This window comes from Simochromis diagramma, unplaced genomic scaffold, assembly GCF_900408965.1.
Source record: "Simochromis diagramma unplaced genomic scaffold, fSimDia1.1 OVJJ01000501.1, whole genome shotgun sequence".
In the NCBI taxonomy this organism is placed as follows: Eukaryota; Metazoa; Chordata; class Actinopteri; order Cichliformes; family Cichlidae; genus Simochromis; species Simochromis diagramma.
This window is the reverse complement of record NW_024387320.1, coordinates 852,881-861,749: the sequence shown is the minus strand read 5'-3', so window position 1 is coordinate 861,749 and position 8,869 is coordinate 852,881. Positions and strand designations below refer to the sequence as shown.

General features: G+C 38.6%; 1 protein-coding gene across 4 annotated transcripts in view; it reads left to right on the top strand.

The window, feature by feature from the left end:
- Positions 1-855: 855 nt before the first annotated feature.
- The window catches only part of mid1 (midline 1), a 34,170-nt gene continuing 26,156 nt past the window's right edge, over positions 856-8,869 (top strand). The window contains exon 1 of one of the 4 annotated variants that reach the window (XM_040005385.1): positions 856-1,513. The gene's annotated coding sequence lies outside the window, so the exon portion shown is untranslated. Of the gene's footprint in view, positions 1,514-8,282; positions 8,705-8,869 lie in introns of those variants that run through there. The other 3 variants (XM_040005384.1, XM_040005381.1, XM_040005389.1) reach the window with 3 other exon arrangements.

Genomic DNA, 8,869 nt, shown 5'->3' with positions numbered 1-8,869 from the left:
TCCTAAGCTGGCCACAAGAGGGAAGCATAAGACCAGGAAACTTTTGTATAGTTGGTTTCCTTGCTGTTTCGAAACCTTGAACATCAATATGGATCTGTCAGTGGCTATAACAATTCATTACATATTAAATAGAGTTTTATTAACTTTCATTCCTATTGCTTTTCTTCCACCACTATGATTGGTGGTGGGGATTTCATGTGTTGGAGTTGAGCTATGTTCATGTTGGAAAAGATGAGTGATCTTCTTGGGCCACGGATTTTGCATTAATCTTACTCTGTGCTAATGGACATAAGATCTGAGACGAGCTCATATTTAACATTAAATGGATGTTTTGTTGGACACAAAAAAATCATCTGTCTATGAAATTTGGCACAGATTCCAGACAGCTGTGCTTCATTATGATTAGTCAATGTAACATGATGGAATGATTGTGATTGCTTGAACTGCCTATTTTAGTTTTCACGTATCAAGTTTAGTGGTAGGTAATTTCTCACCTACATAGCACGCTCTTCTTTTATTCATCAAAGACAGCAGATTTCCTCAATACAAAGATTTGTGGTTAAACTTTTAAGGCTCCACAGCTGTCGGACTCAAGCTGTATTGGCTGCCATGCAGTCCAATTCTGATGAGACCAAGAAAACAGAACAGGATGTCTGGATGTGTTTCACAGAGAATCCACTCTCACTGCCATTTGTCTTCACGAGTTAAAAATAAAAAAATCTGTGCTGCAAATGGAACCATTCATTGTTCTAAACACTACCAGGCCAAACACTGAAGGGCAAAAACAAACAGACCGCAGCTACCTCCTGAAGCAAACGACTGAGATCAAATATTTAATTCCACGTCTTATCTTTGCAGTACTGGATGTAAATTGATCCTCTGCTTCTGTTCCCAACAGGAGGCCCATCCTGTCTGAGTCCGCTCCTTAGCATCAGGAGCAGCTGCAGGGAGGACAGAAGAAGGTCACAACCAAAATGAGACTCAACAGTCAGAAACAAGAGAGCCCTGGCCCTGCAGTTTCAAGGTCGAGATTGATACACAGCTCTCTGCAGAGGAAAAATAGAGCTCAGTGGAGCTCATTAAGGTGTTAGTCATGCACAATCACTCAGTCCTCAGTCCTTTTTCTGTCATTTTAGGCACCAATTCTGGACCACTTAATATGCAGCTGCACTAACTGCTTTTCAGCTATTCGCCATATATCTGAAACCATCTAAAGGAGATATTCCCTGGCTTGTTAAAGCAGGCGTGAGCACATGTAAATGTAAATGCTTCCTCTCTCCTTGTGAAATTTAACTTAAAATTAGAGGGTGTGCCTTGAAGTCAAATCTTGTGCTCAGTCACTTGTCAGTGCCAAGGTAATGTGCTGCATTTGCATTCCCAGGAAGGTGAGGCAAGAAGCTGTTTTGCGCTGACTTATGATTCGACTTCTTTTGTATTTCGGTAACTTTAGCAGAACTGTAAATAACTGATGATGCCCAGCATTTCAGCTAATGGAAAAATGGATAATACACTGGTAAGTAAATGCAAGAGTTACACATGGCCCTAATGTCAATAAAAAAGAGGCTTATGGGAGTCATAGTCCTGACTGGGTAATGAAGTTTATTTCAAAAGAAAAAGAAAAAAGTTCCAGATTAAAGGGATTAGCAGTGATTGCATTAAGCCTCTCAGCTTAGTCCACCTCCACACTTGATGACCAAAATGTGATGTTTTAGATACCAACTGAGTCACTGATAAAACAAGCTTAAGCAGCTTTGGGCAGTTCTTGACTTGCTTTGCATTCTGAGCAACTATCTTCTGTGGAGGGGTTGTTTGAAGTAATGCTTAAAAGTTACTTTTCTAAAATTTTAATTTAACATCAATGCTTTCCAACTCAATTAATCTATGTCTGATTGCTATGATCGGGCCAGTATACTGAGAAAAAGTCTTCCCCTCTCCAGTTTGCCACAATCTCCGTGAAGCAATGCAAGAGCAGCCTGCAAAATCTCATTTCATTCTTGCCATCTGTTCTGCCTCATGCTCCAATTGGAAATAAATGTGATTAATATTTCCCCTTTTGAAACAGAGACCACACTGCACCTAGAGTAATGGATGAAATTTGTGTTTTTCTTTTTTTTCTCATTCTGATGTTTGTATTCAAGTCCTATATACATGTTTGTCCCGAACAAATAAGTGCATGGACCTGAATTTGTTTGTGATGTCCGAAAAAGACTTAGATTTTGGTTTGCATATTACCAGCGATTCCTCTTCACTCCCTGGGTCTACAGGACACAGCAGAGGGATACAAGCTGTATATAGGGTGGGACAAGGGCTCGGGTTCAAGTCAGTTCTTTGGCTGTGTTAGACTGTGAATGATTCATTGTTGAAGCTGCGGTTACAATACCTTTTGGGAAACAAAATCCAGTTTTCACAGGCAGTTTTGTTCAGTCTTCAAAATTGCGCAACAAACAGAAAACTGCGTGGCTGGAAAAAAAAACCACTTCCATGCAACACCAGGCATCAGAGCAACCAGATGTTTTCCTCCATAGCTCATTGTTATCAAGCTTGTTTTATGGGACAACTACACATATACTGAATCTGTCTGCTTATTAGTATTACTGCCATCTCTGTCTCTCTTTTTTTTTGTCTGACAGTCTACTTGAGACTGTCAGAATGCCATTTAGCGGTTAGCATATGCGCAGAGATATTTCACAACATATGTTCGGTGAAAATATGTGTGTGTGAGAGTGTGTGTGAAAGACATGTGACTGTTAAATTTAGACGGGGAACTATTTTAATAATTTCCAACTCCTTTCACCTCTGTTTATGCCCTCTTACTTCTGACTAGCTGCAGTTTGCAAACACAATATTTGCTTTAAGTCTGAGCTGTGTGTCTGAGATGACCATATTAAATATATTGTCTGTCTGTTATTTGAGCCAAGAGAAGAAAAAGCTGAACTGGAGAGTTTAGAGCACTTTGAAGCTAGAGCTTTGGGCTCATAGGGATTACTTAAAAATGTGACTCACGTTTAATATGAGCATTCACCACTGCAATGTAAAAAATATATATATATATAATAGATAGATAGATAGATAGATAGATAGATAGATAGATAGATAGATAGATAGATAGATAGATAGATAGATAGATAGATAGATTCCATTTAATATGTTTATTTTTAATCATAGTCTTATATGTAATCCTTATTTAGGTGGCAAAAATGGGGGGGGGGAATCAAATTATTTTCTGGTAAAAGTGATCAGTACCAGAAAATGTCTTGAAGAGAAAGTGGTCATTATCAATACTCTGCAGGGCAATTTAAAGCTCTGTTTAATTCCCCTATGTACACAGGCTGCACGCAGGCAAAGCTAGTACACACAGAGTGTAGAAAACATGTTAAAACAAGCTTCAATTATATATAACCTTTCTTTGTTATGAATGAAAGAGGCTGCCAGCAGTTAATGATTAGGCAGAGAATGGACCGTGATAATTACTTCAAAAATGTCAGTGTTAAAGTGCAAACATCCAAACACCTGGTAATATGACTGTGTGCCAATAAAGAAGCCGAGCTTTTAATCAGCACCCTTTAAGGTTTCGCACTCTCGTCTCAAAGATGACAGGGAGCAGCAGCTCCGAGGCGAGTTTTCTCTGCAGCTTTTTTTTTTTATCGCCGTGTCCTCCTATTTCCTTCTAGACGATTTTTTTTTCTTTCTTGTCGTCTTGGTTGCATCCTTATTCCCTCGGGTCTTCATTTTCAGATATAGCAGATTCTAGTAATGTGCTATCTCATATGTTATTCAGTTTGGCAGTCATTTGATGTATAGGATTTGTGGAAACACTGTAGTAATCATCATGGGAAACTTAGCAGCCAGCTAATAACAACCAATACCGCCAGACACACTGAGCCAAAGCTACCAGACACTTACAAACACAGCAACAAATAACAAACGCCAACACTGTCAGGCTGTAAAATTGATTTTTAAGCTCTTCCAGGTTTGATTGAGGTGCTCGGTTTGTAAACAGTCTCTATTCTGCTCTTTTCCTTAAACATAGTGAAAATACAAACCAAACGAGTTTGAATGGGAAAACAAAGACAGCCAACGTGTTTAAAAAATTCTATGTTAATACTTATTTTATTCCTAGACTACAGGATAAAAGCCATGTTCCCTCGCTCCTAAGCCTATCTTTTATCAACTGTAAGCTGCTAACAAGTGCCCATTGATGATAGTTTTCTTATAAAACATGAAAACAAACATCCATTTATTTTCTTAACCGCTTATCCAATTCAGGGTGGCAGGGGCACTGGAGCCTATCCCAGATGTCAAAGCACACAGGGCAAGATTATTCATCTAAAGCCAGTCTAAGTATAAAGACAATTACCAATTATAAGAATTACCAATTAACCTAACAGGCATGTCTTTGGACTGTAGGAGGAACCCAGATTATCTGGACAGAGCCCATGTGGACACCAGGAGTACACATTAACTGCACATAGAAAGGCCCCAGCCACTGAGAGGATTTAAACCAAGGATCTTCTTACTGTAAGACATCAGTGCCAACCACTGAGTCACTGTACTGTTAGTTAGTTGTACAGTACTGTACTGTAAAATGTCTTGAACCACCCCTCAATGGGAAATAGATCCAGGAGTGCAGTATGTGCAGTATGACCTCATTCATGTAAACTGTTTGAGTAGTCTTCAGTCTTTTGTTCCAGTGATCCCACACTGCTTCAGTAACATTGCTTGGATTCCAGAGAGGTCAATCCATGACCTTATTGGCATTGTGTCTGAGGTCATTGCTTAAGATGGTATTGCATGGTGAATGAAAATCTGATGGTATTTTACTGTGTTCCCCAGTGGTGCACGCCAATGGCTGAAATGCACCCCGAATGATGTCAGAGCCTGCACCGTGGTTTACAGATGGCTGTATACACTCACTGTTTTACATCTCAATTGACCTCCAAACATATATATCAGTTGATTTGAACAAAAGAATTCAAATTTGGGTTCATGGTGCCATCAGATGTGCTCCCACTGTCTTTCAGTTTAGTTCTTTTATAAATTAGCATAGTTCAGTCTTTGCCACCCTTCCACTGAGATCATTTCTGATGAAGCTTCAGAGAATAGTAGATGGATCGACTGCAGTTGTTGGTGACAAATGCAATTTTATGCCTCTCAAAATGTGTTATTTTGGTCATTTTATTCATGGATTCAACTAAAGAAACAGGATACAACTATTACTAACAATTACTAACAAAGTACATAAAGATGCAATTAAAAATTGTCTCTTTGCTAACTTGCCTGTTATGTGCAAAACTGGTTCATTCATTCATTGGGTGCCCTTTTTTATGCTTGACTGAGATATAGGTCAGTGTTCAGTGGATTAACAAACAAATAAAAAATACTCTTCTTCTGAAAATGGTCAGGTACAAAGACTGGACTGAAAATGAGTGGAAAAGCAACCAATGTCTAAAGAAAAGATTTGAAATACCTTTAAAAGCTGTTGCTTAAGACCACTCTAAGAATGACCAGAAATCCTGGGTCCTTCGATGCAAAAAGCTCAATACTAAAATGTAAATGTTTTTATTTAAATTATTTATTTATTTCACTAAAAATATGATTGTAGCATCTTTTATCTTGATACGAAACATTCTGGCATTTTATTCTCAAAAGGCAAGCACATTAGCTCCTCTTTAATCCAATACTGCTGGTAACCTTAAAACCAAATTTTCAGCAGTATGAAACACCATCTCACACTTCAGGTGTCTCATACTATGTCTGATGCTCCACAGTAAATGTTCTGCATCCCTGCCCACTCACTGCTATATTCTGGAAATTTGGTGAAGTCATCAAACTGTATTCTGCTCAAAGGAATCATAAAGGTGTAATCATCCCACCTCAACAGGTGTGTGAAAAGTCCCTTGTAATTCCTATAACTTTTTCCTGGTTTCATCATATGTAGGCAGATCTAGGGAGTCAGCTGGCCTGTGGAAAATACTCTCTTATCATAAAAGCACACAAATAGTAGATGTTTTCAAAGTAGATTGAACCTTTCCCCCTTTACCAGCTTTATGATGATTCTAACTATTCAAATATTCCATCAGTCCACCAGGCACAGTTAGATCAATTCACTACAGAGAGCCTAAACTTAGTTTTAAATATTTAGTTACGAAACTCCAGTTCAAAATTCCTGAACATCAACACAGGTTGGAACAAGAATCCGTCCCAGCAAAATTTTCCACCTCTAATAAGTGCCACTTTTGTACAGGAAGGGTAATTATAAGAGAATGAGGTGCTAATCAGAAGATGGAAGCAATGACAGATGGAAAGAGTGAGATTTAAATGGTGTGCCGGTTCGGGGAGCAACTCATTCATCAACTCTGTTAGATGCTGAGTTAGCTGATGAGCTGTCAGCTTGATCATTCTGTGTTCTCCATCGTGATCATGGCAGAGTTAACAAACTCTGATCATGTTCATCTCATCCTCGACCGAGCATCAACCTTTGCCTTGTAATCCAGCGCTTACAAAAGCTTCCTCTTGAAAGCACAAAGTCACAGTGCATGTTACACAGACAATGAAATCAGTCTGATGTGCTACAGTCGTCACTGAAAACCTCATCAGAGGCGTCTCGATCAGATCCAAGATTTTCAAAAAAGGATCATTGCTGTTAAAATCACCAACAGGCAGATGCATCATAAGATTGAAAACTCAGATGACTTAGTAAACATATTCAGAGCAAGAATTCAGTCTATGTTCTGCACAGCAGAATATATTACATTATTATACTATATAGTAGTAGCAGTAGGTAACAAGAGAGGGCATAGAGGGCTATCCTAAAATGTTCATGCTTTATGAAGTTTTTATCACAACATGCTGATGTCCGCCTGCTTTTATAACAACACGGTGATGTCTGACCTTTAACCTAAGACCTTGAAGCATTACTAAAATTATGTATTTTTATTATCTTTCATATTATTATATGATTGGAGCAGAATTGCCTGAAATCTTTGGCTTCTATAAGCTGTAAAAACTTTAGCTTTTAGGACATAGTCATGCAGTGTGTGATTATTTCAAGAACTTTGGCATGTTTGTGATGTCGTAGCGCGTCAAACTGAAAAAAGAAAACGTGTGTTCTCTCCTTGCCCTTATATATCATATATTACACTTGATATGGATTCTTGAAATTTGTTTTCAAGATCAACTTTGACCTTGGGCACTAACAATGAAGGTCATGGTTAAATTCTTTTAATTGACATAGCATGTCCCCTAGGCCTAGTATATTGCTGTAAAGTTCGAAGGCGATTGATAAAAAGTTGTTTTTACTGATTTTCACATATGGTGTGACCCTGACTTTGACCCATTTTACCAAAATTGAATCAGCTCGCACTGTTATTGGTATCTACCATAACACAACATTTTTAAAATGACATCTTAAAACTGTGGATGTTAGCCTCACCTTCACACCATCAGCAGGTCAAAGTATAGGAGATGTGGTTGCGTAGACAGATATCAGTTCTTTGTCCCTGCCTTATTTTTTAGAAGGTTTTCCCAAATCCTTTTCTATATGATACACAACCTAACCGAACACTTCCCCCAAAAACTAAAGCGACTCTGACTTTATTTGAACTCCTACATGATTTGTAACTTTCCTTTCTCTGATCCAAAATAACCTGCGTAGGCTTGCAGTCTTAGGTTTCTAAGTTTCCTCTAAGTGGCAGCTTCCAGAACTTTCCAGTCCATTTTTCAGTTTTGTTTTGTGTGGCCTTTTTTTTATTACTTGACCAGATCCTAGCCACACACGCTTTAAAATCTCTACCTCAGTAGAACTGGGTGAAGAAAAGCAAGGTTCTCTCTCTGTTTTTTCTTCCTTCCTGTTATTCCTTTTCCTTACAGCACCTTGTTTGACATGTGCGTACTGTGAATGTTAATACTCAGTGATTTTATTATGAGTTGAAAAGTGAAAATTTCATAAGATAAGGTGAGGTCTAGCTCAAACCCTTGACTTTTTCTTCTTGCTTGAAAGCCGTACACCCAATTCCTCAAATATGATCTCATTATTGCAAGTATGGAATTGTGTTTTGAGACTGACTCATCTATCTCAAAGGATGAATTCTCATTAGGGTGGAGGAAACCAATTCTCTCTTGCTTAATAGCGAGAAAGATTTTTTTTTTTTTTCCCTTTGCTGCTGGCTGCTGCAAATCCTTAAGCTTAAAACATATTTTCTCTTCTTGCCAACACAAGCCACCCATGGTGAAGAAGTAGATCTCTTTATCAGCATTGTTATGATGCTGATTTACACTATATCTGGTCACCCTGTACACTCTGTTTTTGAAAGCTGGAATGCTACTCATTAACAGCCATTAATATCATTGCCACTACCTTGATGGACCAAGAATAGAGTCCACAAGCTTTTGGGTTAGGTTGGATTTTCAAGATAATCAGTGTCTTTAATGCCAACTCATCAAAGGGTTAAGTTTCTTCTCAGGAGCTTTCCATGCTCCTGTGCAAACCTGTACAGCAGATGAGAAGCAGAGTGAGTGTCAGTGAGGTATGTGTAGGTACACACCCCAAATGAAGGGGAGTATACATGCAGACAGAACACCTTCAGCCTTCTGTCTCCTGTTTTACCTCAGGGGAAGTACCAGCTGCCTGACAGTAACACTCAGTTTTAGCCTAATATTTATTCACCAGACAGAGACACATACCACTGCAGCCATGGGGAAGCAGGTAAGATCTGTTAAAGAAACATTTAGTGGGACTGGATCAAGCGACTTTAATTAGTGCTGAGTCTTGACTTTAGATTTTGTTTTTTTTTTAATTGCATGACCAGTGCTAATCACTTCAAACTGAACAGCAGGGAAACTGACTAGCACTGTGCTAAGTCACAAAGGG